The sequence below is a fragment of the Quercus suber genome, unplaced genomic scaffold (genome assembly GCF_002906115.3).
Source record: "Quercus suber isolate HL8 unplaced genomic scaffold, Cork oak 2.0 scaffold_305, whole genome shotgun sequence".
NCBI classification, from domain to species: domain Eukaryota; kingdom Viridiplantae; phylum Streptophyta; class Magnoliopsida; order Fagales; family Fagaceae; genus Quercus; species Quercus suber.
The window spans coordinates 375,595-400,204 of record NW_027069761.1 but is presented as its reverse complement, the minus strand read 5'-3'; the positions used below and the strand labels follow the sequence as shown (position 1 = coordinate 400,204).

At 36.7% G+C, this 24,610-nt stretch overlaps 1 long non-coding RNA gene and 1 pseudogene across 1 annotated transcript; both read left to right on the top strand.

Moving 5' to 3' along the window:
- The first annotated feature begins 17,931 nt into the window (after positions 1 to 17,931).
- On the top strand, positions 17,932 to 21,197 carry LOC112016184 (probable GTP-binding protein OBGC2; annotated as a pseudogene).
- Positions 21,198 to 21,559: 362 nt separating this feature from the next.
- Positions 21,560 to 22,752, top strand: LOC136071360 (uncharacterized). The gene is made up of 3 exons (XR_010632639.1): positions 21,560 to 21,804; positions 22,175 to 22,538; positions 22,623 to 22,752. It is a non-coding gene; the product is annotated as an uncharacterized LOC136071360 (long non-coding RNA).
- The last annotated feature ends 1,858 nt before the right edge of the window (positions 22,753 to 24,610 follow it).

Genomic DNA, 24,610 nt, shown 5'->3' with positions numbered 1-24,610 from the left:
CTTGTCATAAAAGTACAACCTTGCCAAATTGCTTGCCCCAAGTTTTGTGAACTTTATCTCTGCCGTTGAATCGCTTCATCTTCTACTATGTTGTTTTCGTCTTTCTAGAAAAAGCTTGAAAGAAAATGTGTTTGTTGGGAATGGATTACATGTCTGTCTTACTTTACTGTCCAGTGACTCATTGTGAAAAGCACCACGTTTGGCCTTTTGGAGTTCTAATGGTTCTAGTTGTATTGATACTGGCTTTAATCGACACAAGGAGTAGAGTAGCCAATTTCTAGTAGATAAGGATCTCAGTACANTCGTGAGGCCTATAAATTTCTGGGTTGCCAGAACCAGACATTGACTCTGAATACAATAACAACAAATGATCAAGTTAACAATGTGCATTAACTTTTAGAAAATAATGATTATGTGCAATATAAAATGTTGCTATAGTCAAGATTTCAATCTCTTGTGACCAACATTTACTACAACAAACAACCAAAATCACACCAATGTACTTATTCAACCAAAAAAATACAATTTCTTCTAACCAACATTTACTACAACAAACAACCAAAATCATACCAATGTACTTATTTAACCAACCAAAAATATCATTGCCATAAAATTTAAAATTTAACCAAAAAAATAAAAATTCATTACAATATCAAATAAAAATACCATTGCGATAAAATTATGATGTCAGTTTTTTACCTGAAGTGATACAAATTTTACTTGAGTCCGGACGCAACTATGGAGCAGAGCTGTAGAGTGCAACCAGTTCAGCCGAAATGCAAGACACTCTCAATGGGGAGGGATGGGAAGATAATATATGAGAATAACTCGACTCTAAGGATTTCGAGTATAATTTATAACTCGATTACTACAATATCGAGTTATTTTCAAGACTTGTACCGTACACCTGACACCAAGACAGGATAGACAGATGTTGAACAAGCGCATAACTCGATAGCTGCATAGTCGGTTATATAACTCCGTTTTCGAATTATCGAGTTTTTCAGAAACAAATTACCACGATGGAATTGCAAGTTCACACATAACTCGCTCATTCAATAATCGAGTTTTTCAGAAACAAATTTCATTCACACATAACTCGCTCATCAAATAATCGAGTTTTTCAGAAACAAATTACCACGATGGAATAGCAAGTTCACACATAACTCGCTCATTTAATAATTGATTTTTTCAGAAACAAATTACCACGATGGTTCACACATAACTCGCTCATTTAATAATCGAGCTTTTCATAAACAAATTACCACGATGGTTCACACATAACTCGCTCATTTAATAATCGAGTTTTTCATAAACAAATTCCCACAATGGAAAACCAAGTTCACACATAACTCGCTCATTTAATAATCGAGTTTTTCAATATAACTCGATTTCCGGTTTGTCGAGTTACAAAACAGGGGCATTTCCCTATATAGTTTGGAAAAAAGGGCAGAAAGCTGCTATTTTTGCCCAAATAGGGCATTTCCCAATTTTGTCCAAGTTATGAACAGTATTTTGGTTTAATATTCAGATTTAGTTGATATTTGGATGGAGACTAACTTTTAAATAGTTATTTATGTTTGTATTCAAACTTAGTTGATGTTTGATAATTATTTGGACTTAGTTGATTGTTGATATTTGGATGGAGACTAATTTTTTAGAATTTGGTGCCTCGCTTCACTCGGGCTAGCGCCTTTTTGGCGCCTCATCACCTCGGGCGATACAAGGCCTTGGCGCCTTAAGGGCGCCTTTCGCCTTTGACTACCTTGTTCATATGTAATAGTGTAAAAATAAGAAATGTAGATTTTTATTCAGATTGTTTACCTTTCACAGATTAGATTGATAATTAGGAGAAGAGACTACATTAGATCATGTGTTTTTTAATAGCTTTTGCAGAATTTAGCACCTACCAGGTGCGGAGCTGTTGTAGAACCTCTTTGAGATTTTTTTTAAATTGCAACGTTGATGATTTAACTATCTGTGTGTTGTTAGCTATCAGATTTGTAGAAGTACATAAGAAATGAGATACGATAGCTGTTATTTAGAACACAGTAGACCAAACCTAGTCAAAATATCAAAGTACCCCTTTATCTTTCAAACACAGCTTAACTGCTAAACTTATTTTCTTTTTGATAAGTGCTTTACTGCTAAACTTATGCAGCAGGGGATTGCCGACCACCTAATGAACCAGATGACTTTATTTTGAAATGAGCTCTTAATTTTCTTCTTTTGCAGTAGTCAATACATGACATCATTTGTAATTGTTTTCAAGATTTCTTCTCCACTCTTGAAGTCTTAATCTTCCACCATGACCTCTATCGTTCTGTTCTCTCCACATATTGTAGAGAGTAGTTGCTGTCGCTAGTTTAGTGGTAATGCTCTTGTGGCTTCCTCCTACCAAAATGTCTAAATCCCAACTTGATAAAAAAAAAAAAAAAAAAAAAAAAAAAAAAATCCTAGCTTTGACCATTGGTGGAGCCCAGCTAACAGTAAAATATTTTATTAAAAAAATAATTTATTTATTTTGTTTAAAATATTAGAGTGAGGATAGTTGCATCACTACAAAATGTCTACATCCCAACTTGGAAAAAAAAAATCTGAATTCCTTTGGCCATTAGTGGAGCATAGCAAACAGTAAAATATTTTTCTAAGAAAATAATTTTTTTTTTTTTTTTTAAGATGGGAATCAATGTTTTTTTAATAGAAAGAATTAAAGCTTATTTACAGCTTTTTTTACAATCAAAATCTATTTAATTTTTTAAATTAAAGATTTAACCTTTTTTTTTTCTACCTTTTAATTAAAAAATAAATGTCCAAGGGTTATTATTATTATTTTTAAATAAATCAAAGTTACTTGATGAAAGTTCAATATGAGTATGAAACACCCTTGAACGTTTAGACCCCCAGATACAAAAATACAAATTCAAGCTTTATATCAAACAATTAATGTGCGAAATATGATAACAAGCTTATAACAGAATTGATAAAACAATCTAAGCCAAATATAAACACATCCACAGCAGTAAATATAAGGTAAAGATAAAGGAAAGAGAGATGCAAACACACGGATAACACACGATGTGTTATCGAAGAGGAAACCGAAGTCCTCGGCGTAAAACCTCTCTGCCGCCCTCCAAGCGGTGATAAAATCCACTAAAGAATATAGTTGGGATACATGAACAGCAAAAGACCCTCCAAGCCTAATCTACCCAAGTACCTAAGCCCTCCAAGCTTCTTACTCCAACAAGGTTACGCCGAACCTATTTTTTCTTTAGCTTGCCGGATTCCGCTACTTGACCATAGCATCAACCAATGTATATTGGTTCCTTCCCAAACTACTTCCCTAAGCACCAAATGGACCTTCTCACAGACGTGGGTGTGGTGAGATAAGGGTTTGGTAAATAACCTCTCAAGGGTATGACAATGGAGAGGAAGAGAGTAGAGGAATTTGTAGAGTCTCTTTAGATGAAGATTGGGGATGAGGCAATCTTGTTTTTCTCTAGGATTTTCTCTCACAAAATTCTCTCTGGAAGCTCTCTCAATATGATGGGTATAAGGGTGTATATATAGTAGGGTGAGAAGGGAATGCAAAATGTCAGTTTTTGCCAAACAAGGCAAGTTGGCGACTTGGTCTTGTGGCTTGTCCAAGTCGCGACGTAACGGCCTGGCCAGTCTGGAACTTTTGTCCTGTAGCGTGACAGCTAGCGCGACCCTTCAGCTTCCCAGTGTGCCTTTCACGTGCCAGCTTTTGGCGGCTTGCCAGTTGCGATCCACCCGCGAGCCCTAGCCGCGAACCTCTGTTTTTCTTGCACACTCTTGAGCTTTTCTTCACAACTTCTCACACACTACCCTTACAGATTTCCCACTAAATACAAGGTTGCTAAGTGCTAAATTACAAGCAAATTGGTCACGGAATAAAGCCAATTAAATGGTTGATTAAATTCAATCTTACAATCTCCCCCTTTGGCTATTCCGTGACAAAACCCTACAACAGACTCTAGACTTAAACGTGAGTTGGGAACAGTTGGAAAACTCACTCACACCTAACTCTAGATTCTGTAAAGCTTTTGAACATATGAATAAGTAACTCCTGAAACACAATAACATAGCAATATTATTGTATGCAGAAAACTTAATATGCATATGGAGCAAAATAAGCATGATCAAGCAAAAATGAACATAAGCATAAAAGCAATAATTCATGGCAAGATCAGCACTAGTAGTCACTTAAGCAAAAGTGATTACTATGTTCATTCACACAAGGAATGAACATCTGGACATGTAAAAATGATAAACTCAATTGAAGAGTATCATTTGCAAGTCAACCACTCAACCAATGCATAGAAACATATATGCATCTAGGAACAATCCTACACGGGCACAAGAGTATTGTACTTAAGGTAATGCAAGGCATTAACAAGTACCAAAGCACAAAGCACAAAGGCTACATATGCAAAGTTTTGCAAATACATGGCACAAACCATACAAGCCTACAAACAGTGCATAAGAACTAGAAACAACCCTCAAAGCTTACAAAAGCAACAATGGGTACAAACCTAACAAAAAGTGCTTAAAGCTTAATAACATCATACTACATAAGTGCTGAAATAAACAACTACCAGCACAGTATTTTGAGTTAACAAAGTTTTATATACAGAAAAACAACTGAAAAAAAAATGATGAAGAAATCTCCCTCTCAAAACGAGCACTCCCCCTCAAGAGCTGCCCCAAAAATTCTCCCCCTTTTTGACTGGAATGGCCAAAGGGTCACTGTTTCAGCTTTGTGAAAATGCCATCAACTTGAGCTGCTAACACATCAATTTGGTCCTGCATGACAACCAATCTCTCCGACTGCTCTTTCTGGCCATCTCTGAGGGTCTTTTCCATTTTCGTAAGACGTTTGTGAAGGTTATCAAAGAGCATTTGCAACTTGTCAGGCTGAGGGGCAGACTGTGGTTGTGTAGTGCCTGGTTGCTCAGAAGTAGAGGAAGTAGGAGAAAATAGATGTGCACTCTTTGGAGCTTTGGATGAATGACTTTTGCTGGCCTGTAGAGTGAACATAGAGATTGGTCGAGGACAAGCAATCATGTTCCCAATTGAGGGAGGAGTAACACCTTCACGGAGAACGAAGTTCATAATAAGACTACAGAATGGAAGGCACCCTCGTGCTACTGTTCTGGTTGCTGTCTTTCTTATGATGTGATAAATATGGGCACAGATGCCAATGGTGGTGCCTGTGATGAGATCACACAGAAATTGAGCCCTTCCAAGGTTTATATACACCGTGTTGGTCAACGGATAGAGGTTTGAAAACATAATCAGCTTCAATGTTGTTAACTCAGGTGAAAACTTGGTAGTACTAATTAATGTGCCTGTGCTAGAAATGTCATGGTCAGGACCAAGAATTTAGAGAATGTCCTGAATTATTGGAGTACGATCATCATACGGAGTAAGGTCGGCATCCGCAGGTCGTGTGATTTTGAGAAGTTCAGCTATGGTGTCTGGATTAATGATGAACTCCGTTCCTCTTACCAGACAATGTAGTTCACTCTTAAGATCAACTGTGTTGGCGAAACATTCCTTCACTAGTTCAATCATCAGATCAACAAAATTTTCGAATAATGCTGCCCAATCTTTTGTCTCGAAGATCCGAGGGACAAAAGTTGTGTCCAAAGTGTCAAATCTGACCTCCCATTCCACTATAGGAGTTCCCCGGTCAAAGAGGTTGAAGTAGGCATCTTGGTGCTGAGGAGTTCTGAATAACTCAATATTGAGTTTAGTAGATGGCTGTGAGGAAGACCGTGTTCTTTTTGTAACAGGCACTGTTTCTTCTTCTGACATCACTTCTTTTCCTTTCGAGGATTGTCGAGACATCTGTAAGATAGCAATCACACAGAAAAGTACCAAATGCAATACCACAGGGAATCAACAGCATCTTGATTAGATTCAGTTAAGAATGCGAGAAAAATTCACTTTAATCCCAAACACAAGAATGAGATCAACAATAAGATAACAGATGGCTAAAATGAAACACACTCCACACAAAAGCACAAAAAACTCTAAAGACCACAGAACCATAAAAAAATGACCCACGGCCACATACAGAGAGCACCACATAGATCTCAAATCCATATGTTTAAAGAGAAAGAGAAACTCTATCAAACGAACAATGCTCAGACTAGAGACAAACATGCTGAAGTACAAACAAGATATAGAATAAACTTAGCAACAAAGGAAAATAACCTCAAACAAACAAAATCACCATTTTAGGCAAACCCATATTTGAACACAATATATCGCAGAGCACATGTGCAATGAACAACACAAGAAGGTAATGGTTAACATAGTAAGAATGAAATGAGGGAAAGAAAACCCATACCTTATTCTTGGAGATTTATGCAGAAATGATGCAGAGATGAAAGATTTTTTAGCGAGAAATGAACTGTTTGAGAGAGAGAGTGAAGAAGATAATGAACAGTCACTGAAAATCGAGGGAAAGCTGAAAAGAAATTTTAAAAACTGTCTTCAAAAACGCAAAACACGCGTTTTTCGCGACTTAACCAAGTCGCCAGGGCAAGCCGCGAAACACTGTGAAGGTAAGATTCTAGAAAAATCTTTTAAGTGTTTTTCGCGACTGGAAGGTTCAGCCGCGAAGGAGTCGCGAGCTGAGCCGCGAAAATCTCTGAGTAACCCTCACGATTGGACTTTCCACCCGCGAACAAGCCGCCAAAATGAGTCGTGAAAAGAGCAAAACTCAAATTTTAAAAATTTTTCTAAGTCTTTTTCGTGACTAGAATACTGACTCACCAGTAAGCCGTGAAAAATCTTTGATTGAGCTCGCGACTAGGGCTTGCGACTGTGCTAACCCGCGACTTAGTCGCCAAAACAGGGTAACACTTTTTTTTTTTTTTTGAAAAAAAAATTTCACATTTTTGTAAAAGCAAAGTACTTTCCAAAAACAAAATAAAACACTTAAAAATCTTTTTGTGTTTGACCAACAAAGATTGAGCATGTGAAAACACATTTAATCAAGTACAATCACACAAATGAATATGGCATTCATTGAACATAGACTTGTGTGATGTGTGTGGATATAAAAAATGAGATAGTCCTTAGTCCATGTGAAGCTTCAATGATCAATTCAATCAAGGCATACACAACTAGCACTAGATAATGTGACCTATCTCAATTATAGAAGCATGCATATATGACCTCCCACAAGAACTTAATAAAAACTCTTTGAAGCTTTTCATTTGGCTCCATTTTCAACATATCATTTGCCATTTTTGAGCAAAGAAACTCTCATTATGAGATAGATGCCTGGAATTTTTGATATTTCAATTGATGAGTTAGCCTTTGGCTTTTTGAGCATCATACATTTTATTATGGTCGCTTTCCCTTTTTCCTAGTCAAATACTAGTATGTGCGACAGGCTTTTGCAGCTTTATATCTCTTTTCATTTGGAGATTTACATTTAGAGAGCTCTTTAAAAGTATAAAAATAAAAAGTGGGAAGATATATAGGCATGAGTCTATGCATGTCTCAAGATCAACAAAACCATTCGCTAATCATTCATGACAAGGTTGAAGATCTATTTACAACAATCACATAGATTTCAGAATTTCTTCCATAATGATATGAGTGCATGAGAGACAAGCTAAGCTCGTTAAATACACAGAGCCATTAGTACAAAGGTACAAGGCTAAACATACTTTGAGACAAAACTCAACAAAGTGATCAAACTTTTTATGTGTTTTTGGATTTTTGACACGAAAGCAGTAGAAGAATGATCAAAAACAAGAAAAATGAGAAAGCATTTTAAACACAAACAAACCACAAATTAAATAGATACTCAAAAACACAACGCAAATAACCAATCATATCCACAGAGCATAGGAAGAATTGAAGCATGGACATGTTATAATGCTTTATGCATGAGTACCCTTTGTCACCCACACATCACGTGCGTTTGGGGTGATATCCTTGACGGATCGGGTACGAGAGTTAGGACTTTCAAACCTCCTGTTGAAGCTCTCCAAGCAAGTGGTGAAGGCGCCAATCATTTTCATCACGTCCGTTATTCCGGAATCATAGTTTTGGCTCCTTGATTGCTCACCACCCCAAGACCTCAAGTCATTTCTTCTTCCTCGGGACCGAGGTACACTCGCATTGTTGTCTACTCTTACCTTTTGACAGTTTGGTCTAGTGTGTCCTTACAATCTGCAATAGTGACAAATATAGTTTATTCTAGGACCCTGCTGCTGTCTTGGGAGAGATCTTCCTCTAGCTCCAAATCTAACTTCAGATTGATTTCGGGACTTGTTAAACATCCGTTGATTAGCCACATTCTTTTTCTTCTCAGCCTCAACTATCTCTGGAGTAGACTTATCAACAGCCGTCTCTTTGTTTTTCACAAACTTTACTTCCTTGGTGACTTTGGCTGATGAGCTGCTCCCTCCGGTATATCCCAACCCGGACTTGTCTGAGGCATGTCTTTGAGATGAAATAACATCATCTAGCTTCTTGGAGGAGACCCTATCTACCTTGGCATGAGCTTGTACTACCTTTTGCTCGAGAAACCTCACCTTCGTGTAAGCTTCTGATAGCTCACCATTAAGTGCTTCAATCTCACACTTTGCCTCCTTATATCTAACCAGCAAGCTTTTGAAATCTTCCTCAGCTCTCTTTATTTTCTTCACAGCTGCCTTTGCCACTTTTGTATACTCTCCTGATTTCTCAAGAAGTATTGCGTAATTCTTTTGAAAGCTGGATGCGTCTTCTTCTTCTTCACCTTCTGATTCTTCAACAATCCCAATGGACTCCTCATCAGAACATTCACCCAGCTCATTCACAAGAGTACTCAAATCATCTGAAGATCCCACATGTGCAATGGTCATGAATGCTGAGTAATTTCCTTCTCCGTCACAGCTTTCTTCAGAGTCTGATTTTGATGAGTCTGAGTCACTCAAAGTAGTGGCATAAACCTTTCCTTTTGACTTCAAATAATTTGGACATTCCTTTTTGAAGTGTCCATGTCCGTTGCACTCGAAGCACACAATGTCCGAAGGAGATTGAGACTCCTTCCCTTCTTTCCTCGTAAACTCTTTCTTATCACCTTTTGAAGATGAGAATTTCCCTCTATTAAATGGTTTCCTACTGCCCTTCATCTTCAGAAATTTTCGAAAGTTCTTTACAAGATATGCCACTTCCTTTTCCACTCCATCTTCTTCGGAAGGATCATCCATTCTTTCGGTGATGGTTTTAAGAGAAAATGATTTACTCGTCTTGTGTGAAGGCAGTCCCAGTTCATATGTTTAGAGAGACCCAATTAGCTCTTGAATTTTGATCTCATCCAAGTCTTTACTCTCCTCTATGGCTGTGACTTTTGCTCTAAAACTTTCAGGCAAAGACCTCAAAATTTTTCTCACCACCATGGTATCTTCAATCTTCTCACCAAGATTGAGTTTAGCAATGACAATTTCGTTGAGCTTCCTATAGAATGAATCAAACGATTCATCTTCACCCATCTTGAGCTTTTCAAATTTGGTGGTAAGCATTTGAAGCTTTGTGTCCTTCACTTTCTTAGTCCCCTCATAAGTTGTCTCCAAAATTTCCCAAGCTTCCTTGGCCACAGTCATGTGAGATATCCTGTGGAATTCATTAGGAGACATAGCACAGAAAACAGCATTTAAAGCTTTACTATTAGCATTGGCTGCTGCAAGAGCTGCCTTATCCTAATTGGCCTTAGGAGCCTCTGATTTAGTCCAACCTATCTCAACCGCATCCCAAACGGTATCTTCTATACAGCATAAAAATTCTCTCATTCGGACTTTCCAAAAAGCATAATTATTACCATCAAAAAATGGTGGAACAGTGAGAGATTGAGACCTATCCATCTCAACAAGGGGTCAAGGATCACACTCAGGTATTAAAACCACAACAGGTGTACCCGCTCTGATACCAATTGAAAGTTCAATATGGGTATGAAACACCCTTGAACGTTTAGACCCCCAGATACAAAAATACCAATTCAAGCTTTATATCAAACAATTAATGTGCAGAATATGATAACAAGCTTATAACAGAATTGATAAAACAATCTAAGCCAAATATAAACACATCCACAACAGTAAATATAAGGTAAAGATAAAGGAAAGAGAGATGCAAACACACGGACAACACACGATGTGTTATCGAAGAGGAAACCGAAGTCCTCGACGTAAAACCTCTCCGCCGCCCTCCAAGTGGTGATAAAATCTACTAAAGAATATAGTTAGGATACATAAACAGCAGAAGACCCTCCAAGCCTAATCTACCCAAGTACCTAAGCCCTCCAAGTTTCTTGCTCCAACGAGGTTACGCCGAACCTATTTCTTCTTTAGCTTGCCAGATTCCGCTACTTGACCATAGCATCAACCAATGTATATTGGTTCCTTCCCAAACTGCTTCCCTAAGCACCAAATGGACCTTCTCACAGATGTGGGTGTGGTGAGATAAGGGTTTGGTAAATAACCTCTCAAGGGTATGACAATGGAGAGGAAGAGAGTAGAGGAATTTGTAGAGTCTCTTTAGATGAAGATTGGGGATGATGCAATCTTGTTTTTCTCTAGGGTTTTCTCTCACAAAATTCTCTCTGGAAGCTCTCTCAATATGATGGGTATAAGTGTGTATATATAGTAGGGTGAGAAGGGAATGCAAAACGTCAGTTTTTGCCAAACAGGGCAAGTTGGTGACTTGGTCTCGCGGCTTGTCCAAGTTGCGAGTTCGAGTCGTGACGTAACGGCCTGGCCAGTCTGGAACTTTTGTCCTGTAGCGTGACAGCTGGCGCGACCCTTCAGCTTCCTAATGTGCCTCTCACGTGCCAGCTTTTGGCGGCTTGCCAGTCGAGATCCACCCGCAAGCCCTAGCCGCGAACCTCTGTTTTTCTTGCACACTCTTGAGCTTTTCTTCACAACTTCTCACACACTACCCTTACAGATTTCCCACTAAATACAGGGTTGCTAAGTGCTAAATTACAAGCAAATTGGTCACGGAATAAAGCCAATTAAATGGTTGATTAAATTCAACCTTACACTTAACTACTAGGAAAATATATAATTCATAAGCATAATTTAATACAATTACTTTAAGTATTCTAGCGATTAAGTGTGCGTGATCTTAAAGTTTTTCTCTCATGTTTCAAATTTGACTCTGATTCTTCCAAATTATTTTGTTATAAATTCCAAGTTATTTGATTGGCCCATGACCTACCCCACTGCGTTAGTAGGACTATGCTACGCATGTACCTCAATAATACTGGGTTTGGCCGACAATTAGCCTGGTGAGCCAGTAGGCTACTAGGCCAGGCTATGAGCTATTATAGGTGACCCTTATTTGAAAACAATTAGATATCATTCAAAGAGAAGATCCAACCCCGCAAAATTATGTTGAAGAAGCTTATATATGTGAGGAGTTTCATGAGTTTCTTTATAGAGGAGCAATTTCGGAAATACAAAACCAAAATTCTCTAGTTAACAGGCCCAAAATTCAGAAGTATAAAATAGGAAAAATAAAATAAAAGAGTCATATATAGATAATATGAGGAGAAATAATATTTAAGAACTAAAAATATACCATTGTGCACCTTTGGTGCTATAATCATTTTGCAAGTATAAGTACTGGGGGGGAGGGGGGAAGAGCCGGGGTTCAAGTTTCTAGGAGAAAGCTTCACACACATATACACTTAGATTAGGTTAGAGTAGAATATCTATCATACATTGCTCTTCAAGTTTTGCTTGCATTATCTTGGATGAGGCTGGGTTGTAGTTTTTGTTTGTAGTTTCTATTTGTTTTTGCAATAAAATCTTTTTCTCTTCAAGAAAATAATAATAATAAAACGCCGCCTTGGAAAACGATTAGCGTAGTTGATTTTGTCAAGAAACCGAGCCCCCCACCTTACCCAAAAAAAAGGCATAGATATTTCTTTATATGAGGAAAGTGAGGCATATCATGGATAGATTTTTTTGTGAATAATTAATGGAATTATTTGTTTCTTCCAAACATCTCTTTGTCTGATAATTATTTGGCTCTCTCATGAAAATGATGGATTGCCAACTCCACGCAAGTGAGAGCTACTCAGAACTTGACTCTCATCGAAGGTGCAAATTTTTGTTTTCCCCAATTGTATGAACACTCTCACTCGTTCAAAGCTATAGTTGTCATTCTTTATAAAAACAAAAACAAAAAGGTTTTTTTTTTTTATATATGTTGAAATCATCCAAGGCTATGCTCATACAAGTATAACTCTATGAAAGAGCAAATTCAAGGAAGAAATCATCCAAATTGTGCATAGTGACGTATGAAAGAGTCTGCCAACATATGGCATACTTTTGTTCTAACTTAGAAGTTGATGAAATATGAACTGAAACATGTTGATTCAAAAATGAATTTTTTATTGTTACCACCCTCAAGTCAAATCCCTAAAATTATAAAAATAATAATAATGATTGAATGCACAAACTAGGTGTTACCAAGTTAGTTCCAATATTACATGTTATGATTTGAAAATAATTACTCACATTTGCTTTCGAGGCAGGTTTCGCTCCTTGAGCTTGTTGGGTAATGGTTACCTAACCAACTTGATTTTTTAAAAAAATATATGTAATTGGGCAGCGTGTGCGTTAATATTTGTATGTGTTTTGAATTTTTCTTTATTGATGAAGGAATAGGATCATTCAATTTATATCTCAGAAGAAGCATGTGATTCAGTACTATAGTACCACTCACTTTTGATTGCATAACACACACTTACTGTTACTCACTATGTTTCATTTCAGTATCATGTGTTAATGAGTCTTCATGCGAAAGATATCTTAAGTTAGTACAATGTTAATACCCCAAGCAACTTAATATATATACATACTTTAAGTTAGTGCTGCGGCAATTCATTTAGGGAAAAGTAGAATTAAATTGGGGTTTGGGTCGAGAGTGCTTGTGTTACTACTGTAATGTTCTTATTTTATAGTGAAACTTTCTTTGTCAATTTATGTGGACGTAGGCATATTGTGCAAATCCTTGTGTCTATATATTTCTTCTCTTTTCTTTAATCTTGCCTAAATGGGTTTATTTTCGCAACAATCATCTTTAATAGAGAACTGATAAATAATCAAGAGTAGAATTTATTTTTTTAGAATCTTTCTTACATTGTTTTTGTTTTTGTTCTGAACAATATCTATGACATGCTAACTGCTTATCATTTTGGTGCAGTATGGCTGCTGCAAATGCTGGACAGATTAACCATGCAGAGCCTGGTCCCATTGACAACTTGGTGTTGACACAGCAGGCCAACCATCGGTCCGAAGCTATTTGGAATAGGTAGGTAAAACGCAACAGTCAATCTTTAACTAATGTACACCAATTTAATTTATACAATGTACATGCTTTGGCATATATTAATCCATTATTCTATTCTGTGCAGGATCCAGGGACCCTTACCTACCGTAGCCGTAGTAAAGAGTTCTCCAATCGAGAGCCAATGGTGGACGATCGAGTCGTTAACATCATTAAGGCACTTGGTTTGGAGGGTCTCCTCTGGCTCCTAGGTAGAGAGATTGACCATGGCCTGATAACGGCCTTAGTGGAGCGATGGCGGCCCGAGACTCACACATTCCACATGCCGCATGGTGAGGTCAGCATCACATTGCAAGACGTGGAGGTTTTTATCGGGCTTCCTGTTGATGGTGCTGCTATAACAGGGAGCACATAGAAAACCTGGACTACAGTTTGCCAAGATTTCCTTGGGTTTGAACCTGTAAATCAAAACCAGCATAAGTAACTCAATGGTCAGAGGATTCTCATTAGCTGACTCTTGGAGCAAGTTGCTGAACCATTGCCGCCTAATGCTAAAGAGGATCAGCTGCATAAGTACGCACGCTGCTACATCCTAGCGCTATTAGGGGACACAATATTCGGTGACAAATCCGGCGATAGGGTGCATCTAATGTGGGTACAGCTATTGGAAGACCTTCGCAACCTACAAGTGTATAGTTGGGGAAGTGCTTGCCTTGCATGGATGTACCGAGAGTTATGCAGGGCAAGCGATAGGGACACCAATCAGATCGGTGGGTGTTTATTGTTGGTCCAGTATTGGGCATGGGCCATGTTCCCTTATTTGTGCCCGGCAGTTAAGCGTGGCCCGCCAGTGGGTGCTTATGGTCCTCCAGTGCGTGCTCCACTATCCCTAAAGTAAGTCTCTATTGAATCCCATCCCCAATTGAGTAAAATCCTATAAGATTATCTTACTTGTTAATGTGACTACATTATAGTTTTAATCATAACATTATCTTAGTAGGAAAGTTGTAGATATTGATCTCTTGTTCTTGATTGTTGTAGGTGGTTGTGGGTCCCAAACAAGAAAAATAGGCTTGCCAACATCTTTAGGGACAGGTATCGCGAGCAAATAGCTTCAATGTTGCCAGACCAGGTATGAGAATGCCCTGTTTTACACGTTTAGGAACAATCTTATAGGTTTGGTGAATTTTGAAATATAAAGCTTAATGTGTTGTGTACTTGTGTTGTTTGCTGTTGTAGGTGGTGTGGCAGCCATATGAAGCTGAGTTCGAGAACCTTCCGCCGTGGTGCGTTGCAGGGAGGGCCGTGTGGACAGCAACAGTGCCGCTTGTATGTTTCCACTTAATAGAGAAACATACGCCGGATCGTGTCGTTCGTCAGTTTGGGATGATCCAAAATATTCCCCAGGCTGTTGACACTGATACAGTCCTACATAAAATTGATTTGAGGGGGAAGGTCGGTGTGGATTGGATGCGGAAACATGCTGTGCATATAGGCCACTGGGGTAATCGCCTTCAACAGTGTTTTGAAGTAGTGCTTGGTGAGATGCCTCCACACCACGAGTACTTCGGCTAGTTCAACAGGGTAACTCGGAGGTTCATCAATAGGCCCGGTGCTAAATTGACTATGCTGGTAAGTTCTCCAAGTCTTCTACATCTTACTGTACTTCTTAGCATGAAACCACTGTTTCTTTCTTGGTCATAACCTATTTTGTTTATATTGTCTATATGTTTAGATCTAAAATAGCTCAATGTAATTTCTAGATCTAGGATTATCTTTTGGCTAAATTGATTCATAGATCTACTATTTTACATCATAATAATTGTTACTTTGCAATAAAATTCCAGATCTGACTTTCCCTACATTCAAAATATGTTTTTCAATCATTAAATTCCCGATTTGATTTTCCCTACATTCAAATATGTTTTCTTTTGCATAAAATTTCGGATATAATTTTCCCTACATTCAAATATATTTTTCTTTGCATTAAATTCCAGATCCAATGTTTTACATCACAAAACATGTTTTCTTTACGTTTAAATTCCAGATATGATTTTTTTTTCTATATTAAAATTGTATTTTCAATCATAAAATTTCAGATCTAATTTTTTTACAATTCAAATAAGTTTTCTACATTAAAATACAGATATGATTTTTCTTCATTCAAATAGGTTTTCTTTCAATAAAAATTCCAGATTTGATTTTCTACAATTTAGATCCATTTTCTTCAATTAATTTTCTGCATGTTTTCAAATCTCAAAATCCTTTTTGTAAATTAATCTATTTTTAAAACAGATCTATGGAATACTTTTCAGTTCAAAGATTAATCTTAGATCTAAAAAGCCTAGCAAATGAATTACATGAATTTTAAATGCATGCAATATTTAAATTCAAAGTCAACATGAATGTGTGTTTTTTACAATTTAAGCCTTGTGGACATGTGATTGGTCATCTTTAGTCTAGAAGATCAGTTTTTACCAAATGAGGTGGGTGTTTATTACCTTACCATTTTATAACTTAATCCCTTAGCCTAGATTTTGGGTTCTAGATCAGTTTCTTGTCCAATGTAATTTTTCTTTTTGATAGATTGTAACTTAGAAGCAAAACAATATATTTTTCTTTAAATTGTAACTAGGATCAAAGTTTTGTAATATTTTTACCAAAATGTAATTTCACTTTCAATGCAAATCTAAATGTTTAGTTCATTTATGTTTTTCTTATTTTTTGTTTAAATAAAATAAGTGATGACTCCATTTTACACCCTCGATTTTACACCATTGATCTAGGGTAAAAGCATTTCTCAATGTAGTATAATTTTTTTTGTTTTCGTATGGTTGGTAGCATCAGGAAAAATCAGTTAACGAATAACTATCTATAGTTGATGAAAACCCCTATTAAAAATATGGCTTATTTTTAAAAGATGGTTTTTCTGAAATTTTTCAGAATAGATCCCTATCTCACCACAAAACAGTTCCACCAAAAACACTAAAATATGATAGTTTTCCAAAAAATTTCCATCTCATTTTGGAAAATGAACTTTTTTTTTCTTTCATTTTTAATAACTTAAAAAAGGTGGGGCAAATTTAACGTGGGGGCAACAAATGAAAACTTTAACCACTGACAAACTAAAAATATCACTACTTAACGCACAGAGAAGTTATAAAAAAAAAAAAATACATAAAGTTTAGCCAAGAGTGCAATGTACTTCTCTAGTCCTCTATGAAAGAGAATCAAGTTCAAATCACTCACCCCTTATTGTTGTAATTAAAAAAAGAAAAAGAAAAAAAGAGGTCCACAAAGACAAACTACATTAGTGAAGAAAATAAAATAATTCAAAATTTTGGTAGGTTTTTCCAAAAATGAAAAGAAATGCCAAAAGAAGCTTTTTGTAGTCGTGAGAGGAAACTGTTGAAATCGGCTTGGGCCTAAAATAATAAAGTAAAGAAATAACAAAAATACCACATATATCTTCTTTTTGGAAGCATCAATTTCTTCATTTAATGCTTCATGGAAAATTAAAAAAAAAAAAAAAAAAAAGCAATATATTATTTAAAAAACTGCAATAAAATAAACCAGCAGTGAAGAGACTGATATATTGTATTGTAATAAAGAAGTAAACCAAACGAAGGCAAACCTGGTCCTTGAAAAGGTCTTTATTTTCAATTTGTTCAAGGGACCAAGAGAGCACAATTTCAGTGAAGCCATGATCATTAGGAACTGCTCTCATCTTCTTTGAACTCTCTCCCTTCTTTTTCATCATCATTTCTTCTTACATCATCTCTACATGCATTAATATATTATATCATCAAAAACCCATTTGGCCATTTCTCTGTAACCCTTTAATAAATTCATAGAAAGGGAGGTTTCTTAACTAGGAAGGAAAGAAGTACGAAAAAAAAAAAAAAAAAAAAAAAAAAAAAAAAAGAGGAAACTGGGACGGCACTTGCAATGATATGGAATAAATACGCTACATTTTTTGCTTAGCACTTGCTCTCCCAATAATTTGCAATTATTACTACCAGAACTCAATTCAACACCAACATTTATTTTATTATCGATTGGCATTGTTGATGATTTAGGCATTACTAATACATGTGGGTTTTCCATGTGCAGGTTTCACTTGTCAACCGTTTGTTGCGGCATCACCTAGTGGGCACGGAGGAGCACACTGACATTAATGATGTGCTGACGGCAGTGCACCATATTGACCGTGTACAACCTCCCATCCCTGAGGCCCTGAATGAGGAGGCAACTTCTCCTGCGGGCCCAAGCACTACTAAGGGCCCAAGCACGAGCACAGCTCCGACTGGATGTCCTTCTCGTTAGCTTGTTGCTACCCCTCGAGGCCTCCCTACCCCCGATCCCTCTCCATACACCCCACATCAATATCCTTGGCTTACCATCCCTTCCTCCACCTCACATCCGTCCCCTACCCTCACCATCTCTTCACCCATCCCACATCCATCCCTTAGCCTCACCATCTCTTCACCCATCCCACATCCATCTCCTAGCCCCATCATCCCTCCACCCACCCCACAAGAGTTCCCTAAGCTGTCACCCACTCCATCATTAAACTTGGTTATTGGTCCAACCCCTCCTTACATGCAGCAGGAGCCACCGTCCCACAATACACCTACTGGCCCTTCTTCGGCCATCGACCCACCCCTTGTTGAGCCTGAGCAGGCTGTTGGGTTACCTACAATGCCAGAAGGTCGGCCGAAACGCATATCAAAGGCACCTCCTTGTGGGACAGGGGGGCACAAACATGGACACCCTAAGGTTCGAAAAAGGTAACTCATCCAATACCTTATTCCTTTGTAAGAGCGAAGATACCTTATTCCTTTGTAAGAGTGAAGTGGATGGTGAGGTTGTGGGTTTAACATATTATTTTTGTTGTTTTCATTGATTTGAATTCAATTTGATTGATTGAAGGTGAGAAAAAGAGACTTTACCAAATTAGAGTTCAAACTGGATCACGCTAATACGCCTTTGCAAGCTTGCGTGGATGATTTTTTCATTGCTATAGCTCAATCCGTTTGTAGGTATCAAATTTTGAGTATAACACGTCATTTCTTTCTTTTATGCTTTGAGTATTTTCTTTATGTGTCTATGTCTGTCCTGAAATTGTGTGTGTGTTTTATTCAGGTTCTTCTTCATCAAAAGTGTCATTCTCTTATAAAACTTTTGCTATTTTCTAAAAATATCAAACACGGCTGTGTGTGTTGTCCAGGTTCTAAACAGAATTTTAAACAGAATTTAGAACAGAATTCTGTTTAAAATTCTGTTTTAAACAAAGTTCTTCTTTTACAAATCATTATTGCTTTGAAGGTAGCCTTCCCCTATTGATTTAGTTAACTATATTTTGCATGTATTTAAGTACAAATGCCTGGAATGGCGGAGAGCTAAAGTATATTAATTATTTCTGTAAGGTACTGTTATTGACTTTTTTACTAGAGGTTTACTTGCTCTTGTTGTAGGGACTTCCAAATGCCGGAAAGTCAACCCTTCTGGCAGCTATTACTCTTGCAAAACCTGATATTGCTGATTATCCTTTCACAACATTAATGCCAAACCTTGGACGGCTTGATGGTGATCCTAGTTTAGGGGTAGGGATGTACTCATCTGAAGCAACATTGGCTGATTTGCCTGGTCTTATAGAAGGTGCTCATTTAGGGAAGGTACTGTATGTTTTGTATCTCAAATGTCTGCTTATTATAAAATCTAAAGTTTGCTAAATTTGAAATCTGAATCATCCTTCAGGGTCTGGGTCGGAATTTCTTGAGGCACCTGAGGAGGACATGGCTAGTGGTCCATGTTGTTGATGCAGCTGCTGAAAACCCTGTAAATGACTATCGAACAGTAAAAGAAGTATGTGTTTCTTTCTGTAACAATACTAATCATATATTGCATCAAAATCGCATTGTTGGCTCCACTTGCTTTCTTGGAAATTTTGGGCTATAAACATTGTTGCCATGGATGATGGTTTAAATTAGATGTGTATTAAGCTGATCCTCATCATTGATCAAATCCAGATTCATATTTATAATTTGGGTCATTATAATTGGGTCTTGTGAGATCAGACTCCTCTAGCTCAGTTGACCCTCATCATTCATATTTAATTTTAGGTTTTAGTTTTAATTGTAGTTTTGAGCTTTTTTGTGTCTCTTTCCCTTCTTATGTGTCATTCTTTAAGGGAGTTGCTAAGACAAGGGTTTGAGTTGTAGGTAAAGCTGAGTGGAAAACTAGGATCATGATTCTTAGCTGCCAATTTTTTAAGGGGACAAATGATGTTGTCTGGATATTTTTTAGTTTTCTACGTTGTAATTATCTATCCCTGTGATTTTTAATGTGAAAAGCCTATGGAAAAGTTGATTATGTTTGCATTCCTTTATTGTTAACTTTTTAATCTTTCATGCATAAACTCTTTTTATCTTTCATGTGTAAACTATAGGATTTATGGGCTTTGCAGGAATTGCGAATGTACAATCCCGATTACCTTGAAAGACCATACATTGTGGTGCTAAATAAGATTGACCTCCCAGAGGTTTGTGCCTTGTTGTTATTCTTCCTGGTTTGGAAGCCCTGTCCTTAATATTAGTCTTGATTTTCCTAATGCTATTATTATGCATTCCTATAAAACGTAGGATCTCTTCGGTTTTTGTTTTATTTGAAGTTTAAGATTTAAACTGATTACTATTTCAGGCAAGGGATAGGCTTCCATCTTTGACTGAAGAAATAATGAGAATTGGAAGTAATGAAGTACCTTCTGAGCCAGAAAGAGGCTCTGATGATGATGCTCTTCAATCACTGACCACTGAAGGTGGACATGCAGATGTATCTTCTAGGGCATTAGTAGCAAAGATAAATAGGATAAAGAAATTGAGGACTACCCATGCCCCCTTGCTGTTGTAGGAGTTAGCGTTCTGTAAGTTCATTACATTGTTTTTAAATCTTCTTCCTATTATTTGAACTGTATGTCTTGCCTCATTATGAATTCTGTACAATTATTTTAATTGAGAAGTTATTTGCTTCCATGAGCCTTGAGTTAAAACTCATGGCTAAATTCTGTTTGAAACCTCTAATCTTGAGGATGCTGCTAGGTTATTTAATTCCTCTTCTTTTTCCAATGTTCTTTCTATCTTCTTTTTCCTTCTACTACTGCTTATTCCATGAGTTCCACATGCAATCCTGAGTACCTGCAGCTAAAAGAAGACATTTCTGAATTGGCATATTTAATGTAGGATATTGCTTGAGCCAAAATATCTTCGACTTCCAGTTGTAGATGCTGATGGTAAGCTGGTAAGTGACTTCCCATCCATTCTCTCTCTCTTTTTTTTTTTTTTTTTGATGGGATTAGTGGTATTCATTTATATTTCTAATTTTAAACCTCATCAATGCATTAATAAAATAGTTTCCTGTTTTTGTTTAGAATATGGGAGAAAGATAAATGTGAAATAACATGCTTATAACTAGAAAAAGAAAAAAAGAAATAACATGTTCATAAAAGGAGTGTAGCTGAAATGCATATAAAAAAAAGAAAAACAAAAAAGAGTGTAGCTGAATCTTTTCAATGTAAAGATAATTTTTCATTTCTTTTTGTGCACAGTAACCAATATACCAACAATAAACTTGTAGAGAGATGAAAACTTGTGATTTGGACAAGATAATATCCCAACTTTGGCATGGTTAGAGATCACCATTTACATGTCACACTATCAATGTCTTCTATAGAGGTTACCTTGTTCTGTCTCTGGTTTATGAGAGATGATCAAGTTCATGTGGGTTGCGATATTGGATATGCATATACCTGGCAGGATGCTCCCATATACTATTTCCCAGAAAGGATGCTTCTGGGCCAGATGCTTTAACAGAACAAAATGATTCCAACCACATGGAATTTCTTTGATCATGCTTAACAATATTTTTCTTTGAAATTTTTTTGATTAGTAAGAAAATTTCACTTAAAAAACTATTTGGACAAAGTTGATTGGACTGGTTCTTTATTAATGAATAAGTCTAATAAATGTGTTCAATCTAAAGGATGTAATATCTTAATCCATTTGTATATCTCTAAAGTAATGAAATTTTATTTTTAAATCATGTTAGGAGTATGTTTCTTTTGTACCATGATGTTTAAAGTTTCATCTTCTAAGTTCTGTATGGTTCACCATTCACTCAAGTTCTTATTTCTCAAATGATTTAGGTTCGTCAGTATTATAAGCAGTGTTAAATTGTTCTGTAGGAACCTGGGGAGATTGAAGAAGAGTTTGCTCATGCAGGAACTGCAAGAATAATAAAGAGATTTCTTACATCTCGCAGTCCACATCCACCTTGTATACCTAAAGAAGGATTCAGAACTTCCCCTAATACTACCTTGCCAGCTTGGCTGTGTGAAGAAGATGTCAATTATTCTGTCAGCAAATTTGACAATAGAGGCTTCACTGGAGGACTGAACTATTATCGAGCTTTGGATTTGTATGTTTCTTTTACTTCTTTATTGAAATCGTATTTACATAAAATAATGGTGGTAATGGTGCTGAAAAAGAAATCGGGCTATTTAGAAGTTATTGTATACAGTTTATGGAAGACTGATTAATGGATTTACTTATACTAATGTAAGCATAAGTGCTACAATATAGTCTAACATATTGGTAGTGTTAGGCTTGGAGTAGTATCTTGTGCATTAAACTAGTGAACTGGACCTGCTAGTAAAACAGTACTGTCCTAGGGTCTTGGATCATGATCATAACCAAAATGGTTCAGAAATTGTTAATAGTATTGATTAAAATCCTTAGAAACTAGCAATATTGGAGAGAGATAACACATTGAACGTGATTTATGGCAGGTTCTCAGCAACCCGGAAAAGACACCCACCCCGGCAGCAAACATCAACAATTGGCTAGAAAAGTTAGCAAGAAGTTCATCCCATGGTTTTGTCATATGCGGGCAGGTTTTCAACTACTGCTTCAACATCAGCAAAAGTCAACCCTAGCTTTAATTATTCTTTGTTGCCGAGATTCTTCTTGCTTCCTCAGGTCTTCCATTTCTTTATATTTTTCCCTCGGGGTCCGAGGGGAAAATATAAAGAAATGGAAGAGTTGCGGACGTAAGGGAATCTTGTCAGCAAAGAATCATTAAATGTAAAGAGAATCTTGCTGCTGCTGAAGCGGAACTTTAAAACCTGCCTCCATATTACATTATTCATTTTGGTATGTGTCAATTCTTTTTGTCCTACTTTACATGGGAACACTTTTTCTGTAACCTTACATTGAAGGTGGCTGTTGATTTTGCAGGCAGAGCAGAAAGGAAGCTCTCTGGGTAGGCCTCTCTGAAGTCACTCATCTTTAGGTATCATACAACTATATATTTGAGTCAAACTGCCATCAACAATAGAGTTATAATGAAAAATGCTTAAGCTGCTCTTATGGGTGTCTACTATCTTTTACCTATGAGCTTCTTGTTCATAACATTGTCTCTATTGGTGTATTATACACGCAGCCAATGGCTATCAAACTCACTACATTACCCTCCGCATATTTTTTCTGTAATTCTTTAGTCTACTTTGTGCCCATTGTGCATGAAGTAGGTTTTTATTTATTTATTTTTTTTCATTTTTTGTTAATATAATTACTCTTACCTATAACGAAAAAAAAAATGATTACCATCTTCAACAAAATGTGGCTTGTTGCTATGTCCATTAATGCTAGTTTTCTCTTTGAACAATGTATTAGAGCTGCCGCAAAGAAAGATATTGTAATTTCTTGTCCTTATTTTTGTTATTTAAATAGCTTGGTTGTACAGTTGTTAAATGCTGTGTCTTCTTGTCAAATTATGTGGAGGCTACTTAGATAATTTGTAAACAGAATATAGGGGCATGACAAAATTTAAATTTAAATAAATAAATAAAAAATTCATTGTTTTGGTGTGCTGTAGGAAGAAATTCTGAATTCTGTATAGACTTTTACCTAGAAATTCAGTTCTTAAATTTCGATTTACAAATTATGCCCATTCAGTTGTTATTTCTAAAGTCCTCCACATTTCTTGCTCGCTCGCTCGTTAGTCAATACCTCCTTCCCATCTCCATGGCCCCTACCAGCTTGTCTCCAGCTCCCACTTCATCCCCTACTTTAAATACCGTGGCTCCTCTGACCTTCGCGAACTTGTCACTGACTGAAATACTCCTTGCTATGCCACAACCTTGATCAAAGTTAGCACCACTAGATTCACTACCTTAGTTGTCTTTGTGGAAACTTTGTTGTTCCAGATCCCATCGGAGCTATGTTTCTCTTTCTCATCTCAACTTTTCCACCATCGTCCTAGCTTTTTTACAGTTTTGTTCCCCACTTCAATTAATTGCATCAAAATCACCCAAAATCGCTCTTCCGATTGGCTTTTCAGTTTAATATCCTCAATTCAATTTGGGCAAACTTTAATTGAGTTTGACATGATTGAAGATTAATTCTTAAGCTTTTGGCATTAAATTCCACATCAAACAATGTGGATTTGCACACCAAATCTTGCTGATATCAATCCATCAAATATTTAATTTTCACTCCGAATGTGTCTTGACCGTGGCAATGTCATTTAAGTGCCAATTTTTCTCAATGCATGCCCCCAAATAGTACATTCATTTTTCAGTATATTTTAGAGCAGTGAGATTTGAGATTCTGTGGTTTGGCCCTTAATTATCAAGGCAGCTAGCAGCTTTCGTGTAACATGCCCTGTAGCCTGTTCTGCCACAAATATATAAATAATTTTCACCAAAGCATGGTCACATGGAATTTTTATACAGAGCAATAAGTATTTGATGGGATTCAAGGTCCACCCTCCTCTCTTATAAATTTGATAAAGTAGAGCAATAACTGGTCAAGGAATTGCAGAATTTGTTAAGCAAGGAATTTTACGTATATACTAGTCGCGGACCCGCGCATTGCGCGTGATTATTTTTTTAAGGGAGGTCTCATTGTTATCATTATTTTGTAATTTGAACTAACTTAATGAAGAGAAATGCATTTCATAATCATGTTCATCGCAAAATAATTTTTTATTATTGTAGAATTGTTTTATTTAAATTTTGAAACCTTAATTCTACCATAGTTGGTTGACTAATTTGTACATCTCTAAGTCAATTGTACACATTTTGCATGCTACATGTAAACCCTATTTTCCATAAGGTTGAAATAATGTGGGAAACATTTGATTCTATGGAAGTTAAAAACTAAAATTCTTATATCTTGTCTTAATGTTGCCTCAATAATGTTAAATGAAATGTCAAAAATGG